Genomic DNA, 15,745 nt, shown 5'->3' with positions numbered 1-15,745 from the left:
TGAGTTGAATGTACCAGCTTTTCCTGCAAGTGAGATATTTTGGAAAGAAGTTAATCAGACAGTTGAAGTTATAGAACTGAAATTCAGGAGATAGATCAAAGCTGGGCATATAGATATTGGGAGTCAGCTTAGAATGACAATTGAAATACTAAGGAGAGGCTTGGTTATGTCAATATTTAGGTAGAAGTAGAAGTAGCAGGTCACTCATTCAAAATTGACAAGAAGCTGTTGAAGTTTGGAATGTAGTTGACTCACCTTTTGACCTTTCCAGGTTATTACCAGTAGAGAAAAGATACAAGGAACCATCTGTGGATCAACATTATTTATGTCCCAATAATGCTTAAAACAACTACTCCTAAGAAAAGTTGGGTTGTCGTCAAACCCTACCAGTGAATGTATCTTGCAAGCTATATTGCCCATGCTACCATGATAATGGACTTCAGGTTGTATTTGGAGAATGGATAATACTGGTGGAAGATTGAGGGGGTGGGATGAAAGAAAGAAGCAGAATTTTCTTCCTCCTTCTCTATGCTTGGGGGAATTTTAAGATAATGCTGAGTATCCTCAATGGTCTAGCTCATGAGTAGCCCTTTTTCCATGGAGTGAAGCAGCCCTCTCTGATTCTAGCTCCCACCAAATAGGCACAGCTCCTGGGTTCTATTAACACTTTTCAGCTCTTCCATCACTGTGTAACCCACTAAGTCTGTATGTATTAAGCTATATTAAATTTTGAATTACCTAGAGTAGTTTTCTTAACTTGATGTGATGCTGACTCATATGTTTGAAAAACATATCTGCAAACTAAAGACAAAAATGTAAAGGCCTCCTGCCATCCCTCTGTCTCAGACAGTAATCCCCAAATAACAAAGGGTCACATTTTGACTATTTTCCAGCCCTGATCCGTCATACGTCTCAGTAGAAAAGTGAGAAACTGGGAGAAGGCTATGGAGAGAACAGGTCTATTTCCCACCTGAAGACTAGGAGCTTAAGTTGAGTCAATCATATCTGTGGGCAGAGAAAGAAAGACACAAAGTTGTTTTTTTTTTTAATTTAATTTAATTTATTTTTTTATACAGCAGGTTCTTATTAGTCATTAATCGTATACACGTCAGTGTATACATGTCAATCCCAATCACCCATTTCATCACACCCCACCAACTACCCTGCAGCTTTCCCCGCTTGGTGTCCATACGTTTGTTCTCTACATCTGTATCTCAATTTCTGCCCTGCAAACTGGTTCATCTGTACCATTTTTCTAGGTTCCACATATATGTGTTAATATACGATATTTGTTTTTCTCTTTCTGACATACTTCACTCTGTTTGACAGGCTCCAGATAGATCCACGTCTCAACAAATGACCCAATTTCATTCCTTTTTATGGCTGAGTAATATTCCATTGTGTATATGTACCACATCTTCTCTATCCATTCGTCTGTCGATGGGCATTTAGGTTGCTTCCATGACCTGGCTATTGTAAATAGTGCTGCAATGAACATTGAGGTGCATGTGTCTTTTTGAATTATGGTTTTCTCAGGGTATATGCCCAGTAGTCGGATTGCTGGGACAAATGGTAGTTCTATTTTTAGTTTTTTAAGGAACCTCCATACTGTTTTCCATAGTGGCTGTATCAATTTACATTCCCACCAGCAGTGCGAAAGGGTTCCCTTTTCTCCACACCCTCTCCAGCATTTGTTGTTTGTAGATTTTCTGATGATGCCCATTCTAACTGGTGTGAGGTGATACCTCACTGTCGTTTTGATTTGCATTTCTCTAATAATTAGTGATATTGAGCAGCTTTTCGTGTGCTTCTTGCCCATCTGTATGTCTTCTTTGGAGAAATCTCTATTTTAGTCTTTGGCCCATTTTGATTGGGTTGTTTGTTTTTTTAATATTGAGCTGCATGAACTTTTTATATATTTTAGAGATTCATCCTTTGTCCACTAATTTGTTTGCAAATATTTTCTCCCATTCTGAGCATTATCCTTTCATCTTGTTTATGGTTTCCTTTGCTGTGCAAAAGCTTTGAAGTTTCATTAGGTCACATTTGTTTATTTTTGTTTTTATTTCCATTATTCTAGGAGGTGGATCAAAAAAGATCTTGCTGTGATTTATGCCAAAGAGTGTTCTTCCTATGTTTTCCTCCAAGAGTTTCATAGTGCCTGGTCTTACATTTAGGTCTCTAATCCATTTTGAGTTTATTTTTGGGTATGGTGTTAGGGAGTGTTCTAATTTCATTCTTTTACATGTAGCTGTCCAGTTGTCCCAGCACCACTTATGGAAGAGACTGTCTTTTCTCCATTGTATATCCTTGCCTTCTTTCTCATAGATTAGTTGACAATAGGTGTGTGGCTTTATCTCTGGGCTTTCTATCTTGTTCCATTGATCTATGTTTCTGTTTTTGTGCCAGTACCATATTCTCTTGATTACTGTAGCTTTGTACTATAGTCTGAAGTCAGGGAGTCTGATTCCTCCATTTTTTTCCCTCAAGACTGCTTTGACTATTTGGGATCTTTTGTGTCTCCATACAAATTTTAAGATTTTTTGTTCTAGTTCCATAAAAAATGCCATTGGTAATTTGATAAGGATTGCATTGAATCTGTAGATAGCTTTGGGTAGTATAGTCATTTTCACAGTATTGATTCTTCCAATCCAAGAACATGGTATATCTCTCCATCTGCTGGTATCATCTTTAATTTCTTTCATCAGTGTTTTATAGTTTTCTGCAAACAGGTCTTTTGGCTCCCTAGGTAGGTTTATTCCTAGGTATTTTATTATTTTTGTTGCAATGGTGAATGGGATTGTTTCCTTAATTTCTCTTTCAGATTTTTCATCATTAGTGTATAGGAATGCAAGAGATTTCTGTGCATTAACTTTGTATCCTGCAACTTTACCAAATTCATTGATTAGCTCTAGTAGTTTTCTAGTGGCATCTTTAGGATTCTCTATGTATAGTATCATGTCATCTGCAAGCAGTGACAGTTTTACTTCTTTTCCAAACTGAATTCCTTTTATTTCTTTTTTTTCTCTGATTGCCATGGCTAGGACTTCCAAAACTATGTTGAATAAGAGTGGTGAGAGTGGACATCCTTGTCTTCTTCCTGATCTTAGAGGAAATGCTTTCAGTTTTTCACCATGGAGAATGATGTTTCCTGTGGGTTTGTCATATATGGCCTTTATTATGTTGATGTAGGTTCCCACTATGCCCACTTTCTGGAGAGTTTTTATCATAAATTGGTGTTGAATTTAGTCAGAAGCTTTTTCTGCATCTATTGAGATGATCATATGGTTTTTCTTCTTCAATTTGTTAATATGGTGTATCACATTGATAGATTTGCATAAATTGAAGAATCGTTGCATTCCCTGGGATACATCCTACTTGATCATGGTGTATGAGCCTTTTAATGTGTTGTTGGATTCTGTTTGCTAGTATTTTGTTGAGGATTTTTGCATCTATATTCATCAGTGATATTTGTCTGTAATTTTCTTTTTTTGTAATATCTTTGTCTGGTTTTGGTATCAGGGTGATGGTGGCCTAATAGAATGAGTTTGGGAGTGTTCCTTCCTCTGCAATTTTTTGGAAGAGTTTGAGAAGGATGGGTGTTAGCTCTTCTCTAAATGTTTGATAGAATTCACTTGTGAAGCCATCTGGTCCTGGACTTCTGTTTGTTGGAAGATTTTTTTTTTTTTGCTGTACATGGGCCTCTCACTGTTGTGGCCTCTCCCATTGTGGAGCACAGGCTCCGGACGCGCAGGCTCAGCGGCCATGGCTCACAGGCCCAGCCGCTCCATGGCATGTGGGATCTTCCTGGACTGGGGCATGACCCGTGTCCCCTGCATTGGCAGGTGCACTCTCAACCACTGCGCCACCAGGGAAGACCCTGTTGGAAGATTTTTAATCACAGTTTCAATTTCATGATTGTTATGTTCATATTTTCTGTTTCTTCCTGGTTCAGTCTTGGAAGGTTATACCTTTGTAAGAATTTGTCCATTTCTTCCAGGTTGTCCATTTTATTGGCATAGAGTTGCTTGTAGTAGTCTCTTAGGATGCTTTGTATTTCTGTGGTGTCTGTTGTAACTTCTCCTTTTTCATTTGTAATTTTATTGAGTTGAGTCCTCTCCCTCTTTTTCTTAATGAGTCTGGCTAATGGGTTATCAATTTTGTTTATCTTCTCAAAGAACCAACTTTTAGTTTTATTGATCTTTGCTATTCTTTTCTTTGTTTCTATTTCATTTATTTCTGCTCTGATCTTTATGGTTTCTTTCCTTCTACTAACTTTGGGTTTTGTTTGTTCTCCTTTCCCTAGTTCCTTTAGGTGTAAGGTTAGATTGTTTATTTGAGATTTTTCTTGTTTCTTGAGGTAGTCTTGTATAGCTATAAACTTCCCTCTTGGAACTGCTTTTGCTACATCCCATAGGTTATGGATTGTCGTGTTTTCATTGTCATTTCTCTCTAGGTATTTTTTGATTTCCTCTTTGATTTCTTCAGTGATCTGTTTGTTATTTAGTAACGTATTGTTTAGCCTCCATGTGTTTGGGTTTTTTACATTTTTTTCCCTGTAATTGATTTCTAATCACGTAGCACTGTGGTCGGAAAAGGTGCTTGATATGATTTCAATTTTCTTAAATTTACTAAGCCTTGATTTGTGACCCAAGATGTGATCTATCCTCGAGAATGTTCCATGCACACTTGAGACGAAAGTGTAATCTGCTGTTTCTGGATGGAATGTCCTATAAATATCAATTAAATCTATCTGGTCTATTGTGTCATTTAAACCTTCTGTTTCGTTATTTATTTTCTGTTTAGATGATCTGTCCATTGGTGTAAGTGAGGTGTTAAAGTCCCCAACTATTATTGTGTTACTGTCAATTTCCCCTTTTATAGCTGTTAACAGTTGCCTTATGTATTGAGGTACTCCTATGTTGGGTGCGTATATATTTATAATTGTTATATCTTCTTCTTGGTTTCATCCCTTAATCATTAAGTAGTGTTCTTCCTTGTCTCTTGTAACATTTTGTATTTTAAAGTCTATTTTATCTGATGTGAGTATTGCTACTCCAGCTTTCTTTTGATTTCCATTTGCGTGGAATATGTTTTTCCATACCCTCACTTTCAGTCTGTATGCGTCCCTAGGTCTGAATTGGGTCTCTTGTAGACAGCATATATACGAGTCTTGTTTTAGTATCCATTCAGCCAATCTGTGTCTTTTGGTTGGAGCATTAACTCCATTTACATTTAAGGTACTTATCTATGTGTATGTTCCTATTACCATTTTCTTAATTGTTTTGGGTTTGTTATTTTAGGTCTTTTCCTTCTCTTGTGTTTCCTGCCTGGAGAAGTTCCTTTAGCATTTGTTGTAAAGCTGGTTTGGTGGTGCTGAATTCTCTTAGCCTTTGCTTGTCTGTAAAGCTTTTGATTTCTCCATCAAAGCTGAATGAAATCCTTGCCGGGTAGAGTAATCTTGGTTGTAGGTTCTTCCCTTTTATCCCTTTAAGTATATCATGCCACTCCCTTCTGCCTTGTAGAGATTCTGCTGAGAAATAAGCTATTAACCTTATGGGAGTTCCCTTGTATGTTATTTGTCAGTTTTCCCTTGCTGCTTTCAATAATTTTTCTTTGTCTTTAATTTTTGCCAATTTGATTACTATGTGTCTCAGCATGTTTCTCCTTGGATTTATCCTGCCTGGGACTCACTGCACTTCCTGTACTTGGGTGGCCATTTCCTTTCCCATGTTAGGGAAGTTTTCCACTATAATCTCTTCAAATATTTTCTCGGGTCCTTTCTCTCTCTCTTCTCCTTCTGGGACCCGTATAATGCAAATGTTGTTGCATTTAATATTGTCTCAGAAGTCCCTTAGGCTGTCTTCATTTCTTTTCATGTTTTTTTCTTTATTCTGTTCCATGGCAGTGAATTCCACCATTCTGTCTTCCAGGTCACTTATCTGTTCTTTTGCCTCAGTTATTGTGCTATTGATTCCTTCTAGTGTAGTATTCATTTCAGTTATTGTATTGTTCATCTCTGTTTGTTTGTTCTTTAATTCTTCTAGGTCTGTGTTAAACATTTCTTGCATCTTCTCGATCTTTGCCTCCATTCTTTTTCCGAGGTCCTGGATCATCTTCACTATCATTATTCTGAAATCTTTTTCTGGAAGGTTGCCCATCTCCACTTCATTTAGTTGTTTTTCTGGGGTTTTATATTGTTCCTTCACCTGGTACATAGCCCTTTGCCTTTTCATTTTGTCTATCTTTCTGTGAATGTGGTTTTTGTTCCACAGGCTGCAGGATTGTAGTTCTTCTTGCTTCTTCTGTCTGCCCTCTGGTGGTCCACAAAATTTTTATAGGCCGAGAACTTACCCTCTGGTAAACAAAATCCAGGGTCTCAGCCATCTCACCAATCAGATAAGACAACCCCAATGTAAGTAGATTAGTGTGGTGGACTGAATCATAGGGAAAGGGGAACACTTGTATGCTCACTCTCACCACACCATCTTCGAAGTAATAGAGGGGCTAACACCTTCCCTCTATTGAAAGGTGTAGTCTAGAAAATTAATTCCTTCCCGCAAGTAACCAGGGAGCCAGGAAAACTGGTGTGGTTGAGTCCAAAGAAAATGTAAACTTCAATAAGAGGGAAAGATCAATAAGATCAAATGTTCCAGAAACCTCAAATTTAGATAGCAATTGAAAAGTAGTTATTAGATTCACCAACTAGGAGGGCTTTGATGAGTTTTAATGAGCAGCTTCAGCGATATAATGGAGGCATTGACCAGACTTCAGTGACTTGGGGATTGAGTAGTGAGGAAGTGATGCCAATGTGACTGGACAGTTCTTTCAAGAAGTTTAACAGGGAGGATATACAAGGATGAACAAACGAATGGAAAGAAGAATAGGTTTTTTTTTAATTAAAGATACTTGTATGTGTTTATATGCTGATAAGAAAGAGCCCACAAAGAGAAAAAAGACTGAAAATAGAGGAAGAAGAGAATTTATTAATGAAGCAAGATTACTCAAGGGCCAAGAGAAAATAGGATGGAAAATATAGTGGATAGCTGAATCATGGAAGAAAGAAACTTCTTTCTTGTCTTGAAACGATACAATGAGAAGTAGAGATAAGTATAGATGCACATAAATTTGTTGAATTCATTTAAACATCTTAATCATTTTCCTTTTAAAATTAATTCAGTACATATTATTGCTAGTCAAAGATCTTGATTAGTATAGAAAATCAAAATAAAAAACAAAAAGTTACCATTAATAATGTTTTCTCACTAATTTGACATAATTACAGCCAAAGGACAAATATTCCCAATGTCCTCTGGTGGATGAAGCCACGTCCCGTTATTGCTTCCCTTACCTTGCATGTCTCCATCATTTCTGCCAATGATGGTGTCCTCTAACAATGTAGAACAAAGAAATTGTTTCATTGGCGCACGTATTAAACCAGCAATTTCCATGATATGCATATTATGGAATTACATGAAGAAACTATTTCATGAGATAAACAATATTAAATATTTTACTGCAAAATACATTGCATTTCTTATTATTGATTGTCTCAGGTGCAATGTTCTCCACCACTACCACTGCACTGTAGAAGATGCTTATTAGTGGCAATCACACAGGACAGGAAGCATGTCTCTGTAGTGAAGTCATGCACATTGTCCCACTTCTACCTTCTGCAGTCTTTCTATGTGAAAACAATCCCAGTGATGTGAGCAACCCCAGCTGTATTCCACTGGGTCTTAAACTCATTTCTAGGGATGCTGTAAAAGTGCTTACATGTAATGACTCTGGTCATTTGGTCCAGTCTTGTCAACCACCAAATTGGAAGGGATGACCTGAGCATAAATGTTCTGCACCCATTATCAGAACCCCTTCTCTTCCCTATGCTCTATTTCCAGTATATCTGTAAAGCTATTTATTAAATGGAAAACATCCCAAGAAGGATGACACTCTTTGAAACAGCAAACACTGAAGCTGTGACAATGTATTTTCATGATAACTTCTTCCTTCAGAAATCTTAGTGAAGATACTGTCATAACTTTATGACTAGCTTGATCTGCTAGTTGGCCACATGGCTTTAAAATATCAACATTGAAAGACTCCTTTTTATAACATTTCTCAAAAGATGGTCCACAAACCCACTTAAGTTAGAATAACTTAGGTAGTTTATTTTAAAATAAGCCCTTCTCTGGTCCTAAGAGTAATGTTCTCTGGAAATAGAGCCCTGAAATCTGTTGTTTTAGCAAAGTCCCCAGCATTATTTTTGTAATTAGTTTATTTATTAGGTTTTAGTAATTTTTTAATCAGTTTATTTTTTAGGCTTTAGTAGACTAATAAATATTGTCTCAGAAATTCTCTACTCTGACACCCTCATTTGGTTTTTCAAATTTTATTAGGAAATAAAATATACAGAAAAGATCACAAATTCATGAATTTTTAAAAAGTGAATAAATCTGCATAGCCAGCGTTTATATTAGGAAGCAGTAACAGAACCCTGGAAGGCCCCGTATACCCCTTTCTAGCCGCTACCCCCATAGAAGATAACGACTCTCCTAACTTGTCACATCATCAATTTGTTTCACCTATTTTTGAGCTCTATGTAAATGAAATCAAATAATGTGTATTTTGGGGTGACTGGCTTCTTTCACTCAACATTGTTTGGTGAGGTTCATTCATACTATTGTGTTTCACTGTAATTTGCTCCTGATCTTTGCTGTACAATGTTCTATTGCATGAATATACAATTTAACTATCTTTTCTATTGTACGTAAACATTTGGGTTGGTTTGGACTATTCCAAATACTGCTTCTATGAACATTTTCGTACATGTCTTTTAGCCCACATATGTACACATTCCTATAAGCCTAGGGATAAAAATTGCTAAATCATAAGCCTTTTTTTTTTAGCTTTAGAGTTATTTTTGTTCGGTTTTTTTTTTTGGTTTCTTTTTTGTTTGTTTGTTTGTTTTGCATTTCTTTCAAAATGATTGCACCAAGTTAAACACCAACCAGGAGGATACAAGTTTCCAGTTGCTCCACATCCTTCACCCCCTTACTTGGTGCCATGTATCTTTTTCATTTTACCCATTGTTGTTGGGTGTACCAATATTACATCGTGCTTTTAATTGGATTTCCCTAATGATAGTTAAGCACTGTTTCCTATGTTTATTGGCTATTTCGATGTACACTTTTATGAAGTGCTTGTTCAAATCTTTTACCCATTTCTAAAATTGGGTCATCATCTGCCTTTTGCTTATGGTAGCAGTGATTTCTAAATTCTGGATTCAAGTCCATTGTTGGATATATGTATCGTTAATATAGTCTCCAATCCTGTGGATTGTTCCTTCAATCTCTAAAGGGTTATTTTTTTAACAAAAATTTCTAATTTTAATGTGGACCAATTTATCACTTATCATTTTCTATGTCTTTTCTAAGAATTATTTGCCTTCCTCAAATTCATGAAGATATCCTCCCGCATTTTTTTTCCAAAAGCTTTATTGTTTAATTGTTTAGCCTTTTACATTCAGATGGGCTATCTGAATAGAAATGATTTTTTTCTTTGGTGTGGTATGCCATAGGCATCTCCCTCCATAGACAGATAGATGATAGATAGATAGATAGATAGATAGATAGATAGATAGATAGATAGAAAATGAAAGCTGAAGAAAGACAAAGATGTCCCCAAGATTGCCCATCTAGTACAAAAGCAGCCAAATATAGTGTTAAAACCCACTTTGCTACCTGCTTCCTTTTATTGGTATGATTATAGTTCTCAGCACTGAGAATTATTTTTTTTTTCTCCAAGCAAAACAGCCTCACCAACTTATGGTTTCATTTAAGGTCTTATTTCCTGACCACTGTTCTGATCTAAACCACCTCCAATTACCCTAGTCTTTAACCTTCTTATCACATTCAGGGCAAAACAGAGATGTCAAAAGAAGCTCAGTCCCCTAACCCCAGGCCACCTATCTGGTACATGTAGTACCATTTCTCCAACATGACTTTAAGTCATGATCCCCAAATACCCTGGTTCCATGCTAGTCGTTGTCATTATTTAGTTATCTAGAAGTTCACCATCTGTAAAATGGAGTAGGATGACTACATTGGTTGGCTCCAAATTTCCTTTATTTCTATTAAGGAAAAAAAAACAGGGATCCCATTACTTTACTTTATGTTCAAAATAGCCAGTCTCTCTGTAATTATGGCAATGTATGACACATTTTCTCCTTAATCATTCACTGCAAAATAAGAATGTCTGGATATTATTAAAACTTAAGGGCATTCTGTGAAAGCAGCTCAAAGTATTTAAATTCTTGCAATCCATAAAAAGTATCTTATCTCCTTACTGCAGTTTGCCAAAGGATTTCCATTTTAAAACACAACTTCAGTCTGACACCTTCATTAAACACGCAGATGTGTTGTTTGATGTGTTATTCCCTTCTAAAAAATCCTGGTTTCCAACCAGGCAGGAAAGACAGATTGAGAATGAGACCAAAGAATGAGTTTTATTAATGGTTGCTGCCTGTTTTTGTATACATATCTCAGTTCATATCCTGAGAAATTCTTTTTCACTCAATCCATTTCTATTACAGTCCTGCATTGTGTTACCACCTCATTATCTGTCTGAGAGACTGATTCAAAGTGAGATTTAGCATGCTGAGCATTTGGACAGCAAAGAGCAAGAATTTTTTTTTTTCTGTTTTTCTAGCAGGAAATTCCTGGGAGGTCTCTGGCCACTTTCTTTTTATCGCTGACAAGTTGGTTCTGATATTTGAGAATGTAGAGATCAATACTGACTTAGCTGTCAAAATGACTTGATAGGAAAAACTCTCTAATACTCTGCCAGGAATGATGACTCATATCTTTGAGACTCATGCTATAAACTTTGCAACAATTTCCGAGTACCCCCACAGGGGGTTCCCCTGGAGTAACTTCAAAGGAGTTAAGAAAAGTATTTTTACCTAGTTCTAAACCAGACCCACTCATAACCCTCAAACCTGAGTCTAGACGTCATTGAAGGTAGTATTAGGGATCCATGAGATACTTCCTTTATTTTAAAAGGCCTGAAGAAGAATGATACTTATGGGCAATCAGGCTGTACAAGGGAATTAAAATTCTACGTCTCTTTACTCTTGGATAATTTTTATCAAATTATTTTAATTACACTGGATCTCTCACCCAGATCAGAAGCTGTGATTGGAAGATAAGTACTAGAAATAAAAAAAAAATAAGGAATGAATTAAAAATAAGGAATGAATCACTGAACAAATAGAGTTAGTTTAAAAATGGGTCCTCACATAAATCACAGCAAGATCTTTTTTGATCCACCTACTAGGGTAATGGAAATAAAAACAAAAATAAACAAGTGGGACCTAAAAGCTTTTGTGCAGCAAAGGAAACAAGACAAAATGACAACCCTCAGAATGGGAGAAAATATTTGCAAATGAAGCAACGGACAAAGGATTAATCTCCAAATTATACAAACAGCTCATGCAGCTCAATATAAAAAAAAACAAAAACGAACAACCCAATCAAAAAATGGGTGGAAGACCTAAATAGGCATTTCTCCAAAGAAGACGTACAGATGGCCAAGAGGCACATGAAAAGGTGCTTGCTCAGCATCACTAATTATTAGAGAAATGCAAATCAAAACTACAGTGAGGTATCACCTCACACCAGTTAGAATGGGCATCATCAGAAAATCTACAAACAATAAATGCTGGAGAGGATATGGAGAAAAAGGAACCCTCGTGCACTGTTGGTGGGAATGTAAATTGATACAGCCACTATGGAGAACAGTATGCAAGTTCCTCAAAAAACTAAAAATAGAATTACCATATGACCCAGCAATCCCACTACTGGGCATATACCCTGAGAAAACCATAATTCAAAAAGACACATGGGGCTTCCCTGGTGGTGCAGTGGTTGAGAGTCTGCCTGCCGATGCAGGGGACACGGGTTTGTGCCCCGGTCCAGGAAGATCCCACAGGCCGCGGAGCGGCTAGGCCCGTGAACCATGGCCGCTGAGCCTGCGCGTCCGGAGCCCGTGCTCCACAACAGGAGAGGCCACAACAGTGAGAGGCCCACGTACCAAAAAAAAAAAGACACATGAACCCCAAAGTTCATTGCAGCACTATTTACAATAGCCAGGTCATGGAAGCAACCTAAATGCCCATCGACAGATGAATGGATAAAGAGGATGTGGTACATATATACAATGGAATATTACTCAGCCATAAAAAGGAACGAAATTGGGTCATTCATACAGACGTGGATGGACCTAGAGACTGTCATACAGAGTGAAGTAAGTCAGAAAGAGAAAAACAAATATTGTATATTAACACATATTTGTGGAATCTAGAAAAATGGTGCAGATGAACCAGTTTGCAAGGCAGAAATAGAGACACAGATGTAGAGAATAAACACATGGACACCAAGGGGGGAAAGGGGAGGTGGGATGAATTGGGAGATTGGGACTAACATATATACACTAATATGTATAAAATAGATAACTAATGAGAACCTACTGTATAGCACAGGGAACTCCACTTCACTTCGCTGTATGGAAGAAACTAATACAACATTGTAAAGCAACTATAAACCCCCCCTCAAAAAAAAATGAGTCCTTAGTGTTCTATTCTGATGGTGATAGAAGTTACATGTATCTGTGCATTTGTCAAAGCACACTGAGTTGTACATCCAAAAGAGTCCATTTTACTATACATAAATGTAAAAATATATTTTTAATTGAGTCCTTTCAAAACAAAGCAGGGGTAAGGAATCATTCTCTTAGATGGAAGATAGAGTGTTTTCTTCTAAGGTAACATGGTGGGGAGAGAGAATGTCTTGATTGGGACTCAGGGAGCCAAGGGCCTTGATGGAGAGAGATGCACAGATGTATTAGGGTCCCCCCACTGGGGAGATACATTGACCATCATCAGTCCTTGGGGAAGCCAAGGGAGACAGATAAGAAGCCAGGAAGCAGAGATGGAAACCTGAAGTGTCACAGCTGATCCTTCAAGCAAAGGGGGTGGGGTAGAGATGGCACAAGACAACATGGGCACCAAGAACAAACACAGTCAGGTGGAAGCAGGAGACCAAAGATGTAGAACCTAGGGCTAAGCTCATAATGGGAAGCTAGGGCAGATTTTATTTTATTCTATTTTTTTTAACAACTTATTCAAGTCAAGAAGTTTTAGCCCCCGGCTCTCCACTAATAGCAGTATGAACTGATTCCTTCCCTCTGGACTTCAGTTTTCTCACTCACTGCCAAAATGGTAAGACTGAGATGGGTCATCCTCCTGGTCCTTTCTATCTGAGAACATCACGTGAATGAAAAGTTTAAGTCGGGGTCTCTCTTCTGTAAGCTTTGTCTCATATGTACATGACACACAAATACTGTTAATACAGGCATAAAAGTCTCCTTTGTGATAGAAATAATAGCTCTCCACTTGGTTTTTACCCTTTGGCCCCTTTAATTTCTCTATCTGAATCAAGTATAGAGTGTAAAAATCTAGGTAGGTTTAACACAAATCAGTTGTGATTAGTTCTCAGCCTTTCACCCATGCCATTTTACTTGGTTAATCTTGGAAGTGGTGGATAAGAAGTATGGACTCAGATGAGCTTTAGATATGTTGGACCAAGCTGACTATGCATTTATTAGAATTAGGCAGTGGTGTGGTCAGCTGCACAAACAGATATATGTAGAAACCAACTAACTGAGAAGGAAGGAAACAATTGGTTGAGCAGCTGCTTCTGTTGGTCCTTGTCCCAAGGAACTTCGTATACCAGCTATTTTATTCAATTCTCATAGATGCTCTTTGGGGTAGGTAGCATCAGTGTGATTGTACAAACAAGGAAGTGGAAGTTCAGAGTCTTGAAGTTATTACTTCAAAATCTCTCTGTGTCCAGTACGACTAATAGTGGGCTCAGGACATGTGAGAAGGATGTAGAGGCTCTCCTCGGAAGGCCCATAGACAGGAGGTGAGTCTAAAGGGTTCAAAACAAGAATCCCCGTACTGGTCCTCAAACTTTCATGTTTTTAAGAATCACAGGCGAGCTTGTGAACTATGCAAATTCAAAGGCCTCTCTCAGGATATTTGGGGAAGTAAGAATGGAGTGAAGCCCAGGTTTCTGCATAATTCTAATGTGAGATTTACTGTTTCTCATGAGAATGAGAAGCCATTCATCCAGGTCACTGGTAATAACTGTGGCTCATTGAAGAAAATGATAAGGTAGTCATTCAAAGTCACAGTGGATGACACCAAGAGAAAACTTTGAGTAGAAAGTTCAGACTGCTACACACCTATCAAAACAGTAAAATCCAAAACACTGATAACACCAAATACTGGGAGAATGTGCAGCAAAAGGAACTCTCATTCATTGCTGGTGGGGATGCAAAATGGTACAGCGACTTTGGAAGATAGTTTGACAGTTTCGAATAAAACTAAACATAGTCTCACCATATGATTCAACCATCGTGCTCCCAGGTATTTACTCAAATGAGATGAAAATGTATATCAACACAAAAGCCTGTGTATGAATGTTTACAACTTCCTTCATAATTTCCAAAATGTAGAAGCAACCAAGATATCCTTCAATAGGTGAATGGATAAACAGTGGCACAATCTGAAAGCCAATCTGAAAAGGCTACAAACTACATTATTTCTACTAGATGACATTTTGGAAAAGACAAAACTAGGGCAACAGTTAAAAAAAAAAAAAATTCAGTGATTGCCACGGGCTTTGGGGGAAGGAGGAAAGGATGAATACATGGAACACAGAGGATTTTTAGGGCAGTGAAACTCTTTTCTATGATACTGTAAAAGTATATACATGTCATTAGATATGTATATGTATGTATATATATATATATATATCTCCAAACCCATAGAATATACAACAAAAAGAGTGAACCCTAATGTAAACTATGGACTTTAGTTAATAATATTGTATCTATATTGGCTCATTGATCCTATGAAATGAACCACATGATGCAAGAGGTTAATAATACGGGAAACTGGGTGGGAGGGTCTGCAGTGGTATACGGGCACTTGCTCTACTTTCCTCTGAATTTTTCTGTAAACTTAAAACTGTACTAAAAAATAAAGTCTATTAATTTAAAAACTTAAAATATGCACTTATAAAGATTACAAAGAAAAAAAGTCTCAGGCTTTCTTTGAGCACTCCCTAGGCACACCCTCCTCTTCTAGGGGCCCAGCCCAGGAGTGCTATTTGATTTTGTTGGAGCAGAAGTGTGTCTCAAAGGATCTCAAATTGTTGAAGCTCTGAGTTCCTCAGGTACCATGGATATGGTTGGCCCATAGATAGGGTTGCCTCACCCAGGACACTGAGCTTTCTCATTGGTTAGTGGACGTGTGCTAAATGTAATATCTCTCCAGTACCCTCTTTTTTTTTTTTTTTTTTTTGCGGTACGCGGGCCTCTCACTGTTGTGGCCTCTCCTGTTGTGGAGCACAGGCACCGGACACTCAGTCTCAGTGGCCATGGCTCACGGGCCCAGCCACTCCGCGGCACGTGGGATCCTCCCGGACCGGGTCACGAACCCGTGTTCCCTGCATCGGCAGGCGGACTCTCAACCACTGCACCACCAGGGAAGCCCTAGCCAGTATATTCTTTACTGTATCATTGCAGGGTAGAGGAAGATAAGTAGGTGGTCAGAAAATGGTATCCCCTGTTTATGGCCCTCAGTCTCATGACATAGATAGAATCACTCTGGGCATATTAC

The sequence above is a fragment of the Lipotes vexillifer genome, unplaced genomic scaffold, assembly GCF_000442215.2.
Source record: "Lipotes vexillifer unplaced genomic scaffold, Lipotes_vexillifer_v1.1 scaffold504, whole genome shotgun sequence".
In the NCBI taxonomy this organism is placed as follows: Eukaryota; Metazoa; Chordata; class Mammalia; order Artiodactyla; family Lipotidae; genus Lipotes; species Lipotes vexillifer.
This window is presented reverse-complemented; position numbering follows the sequence as displayed.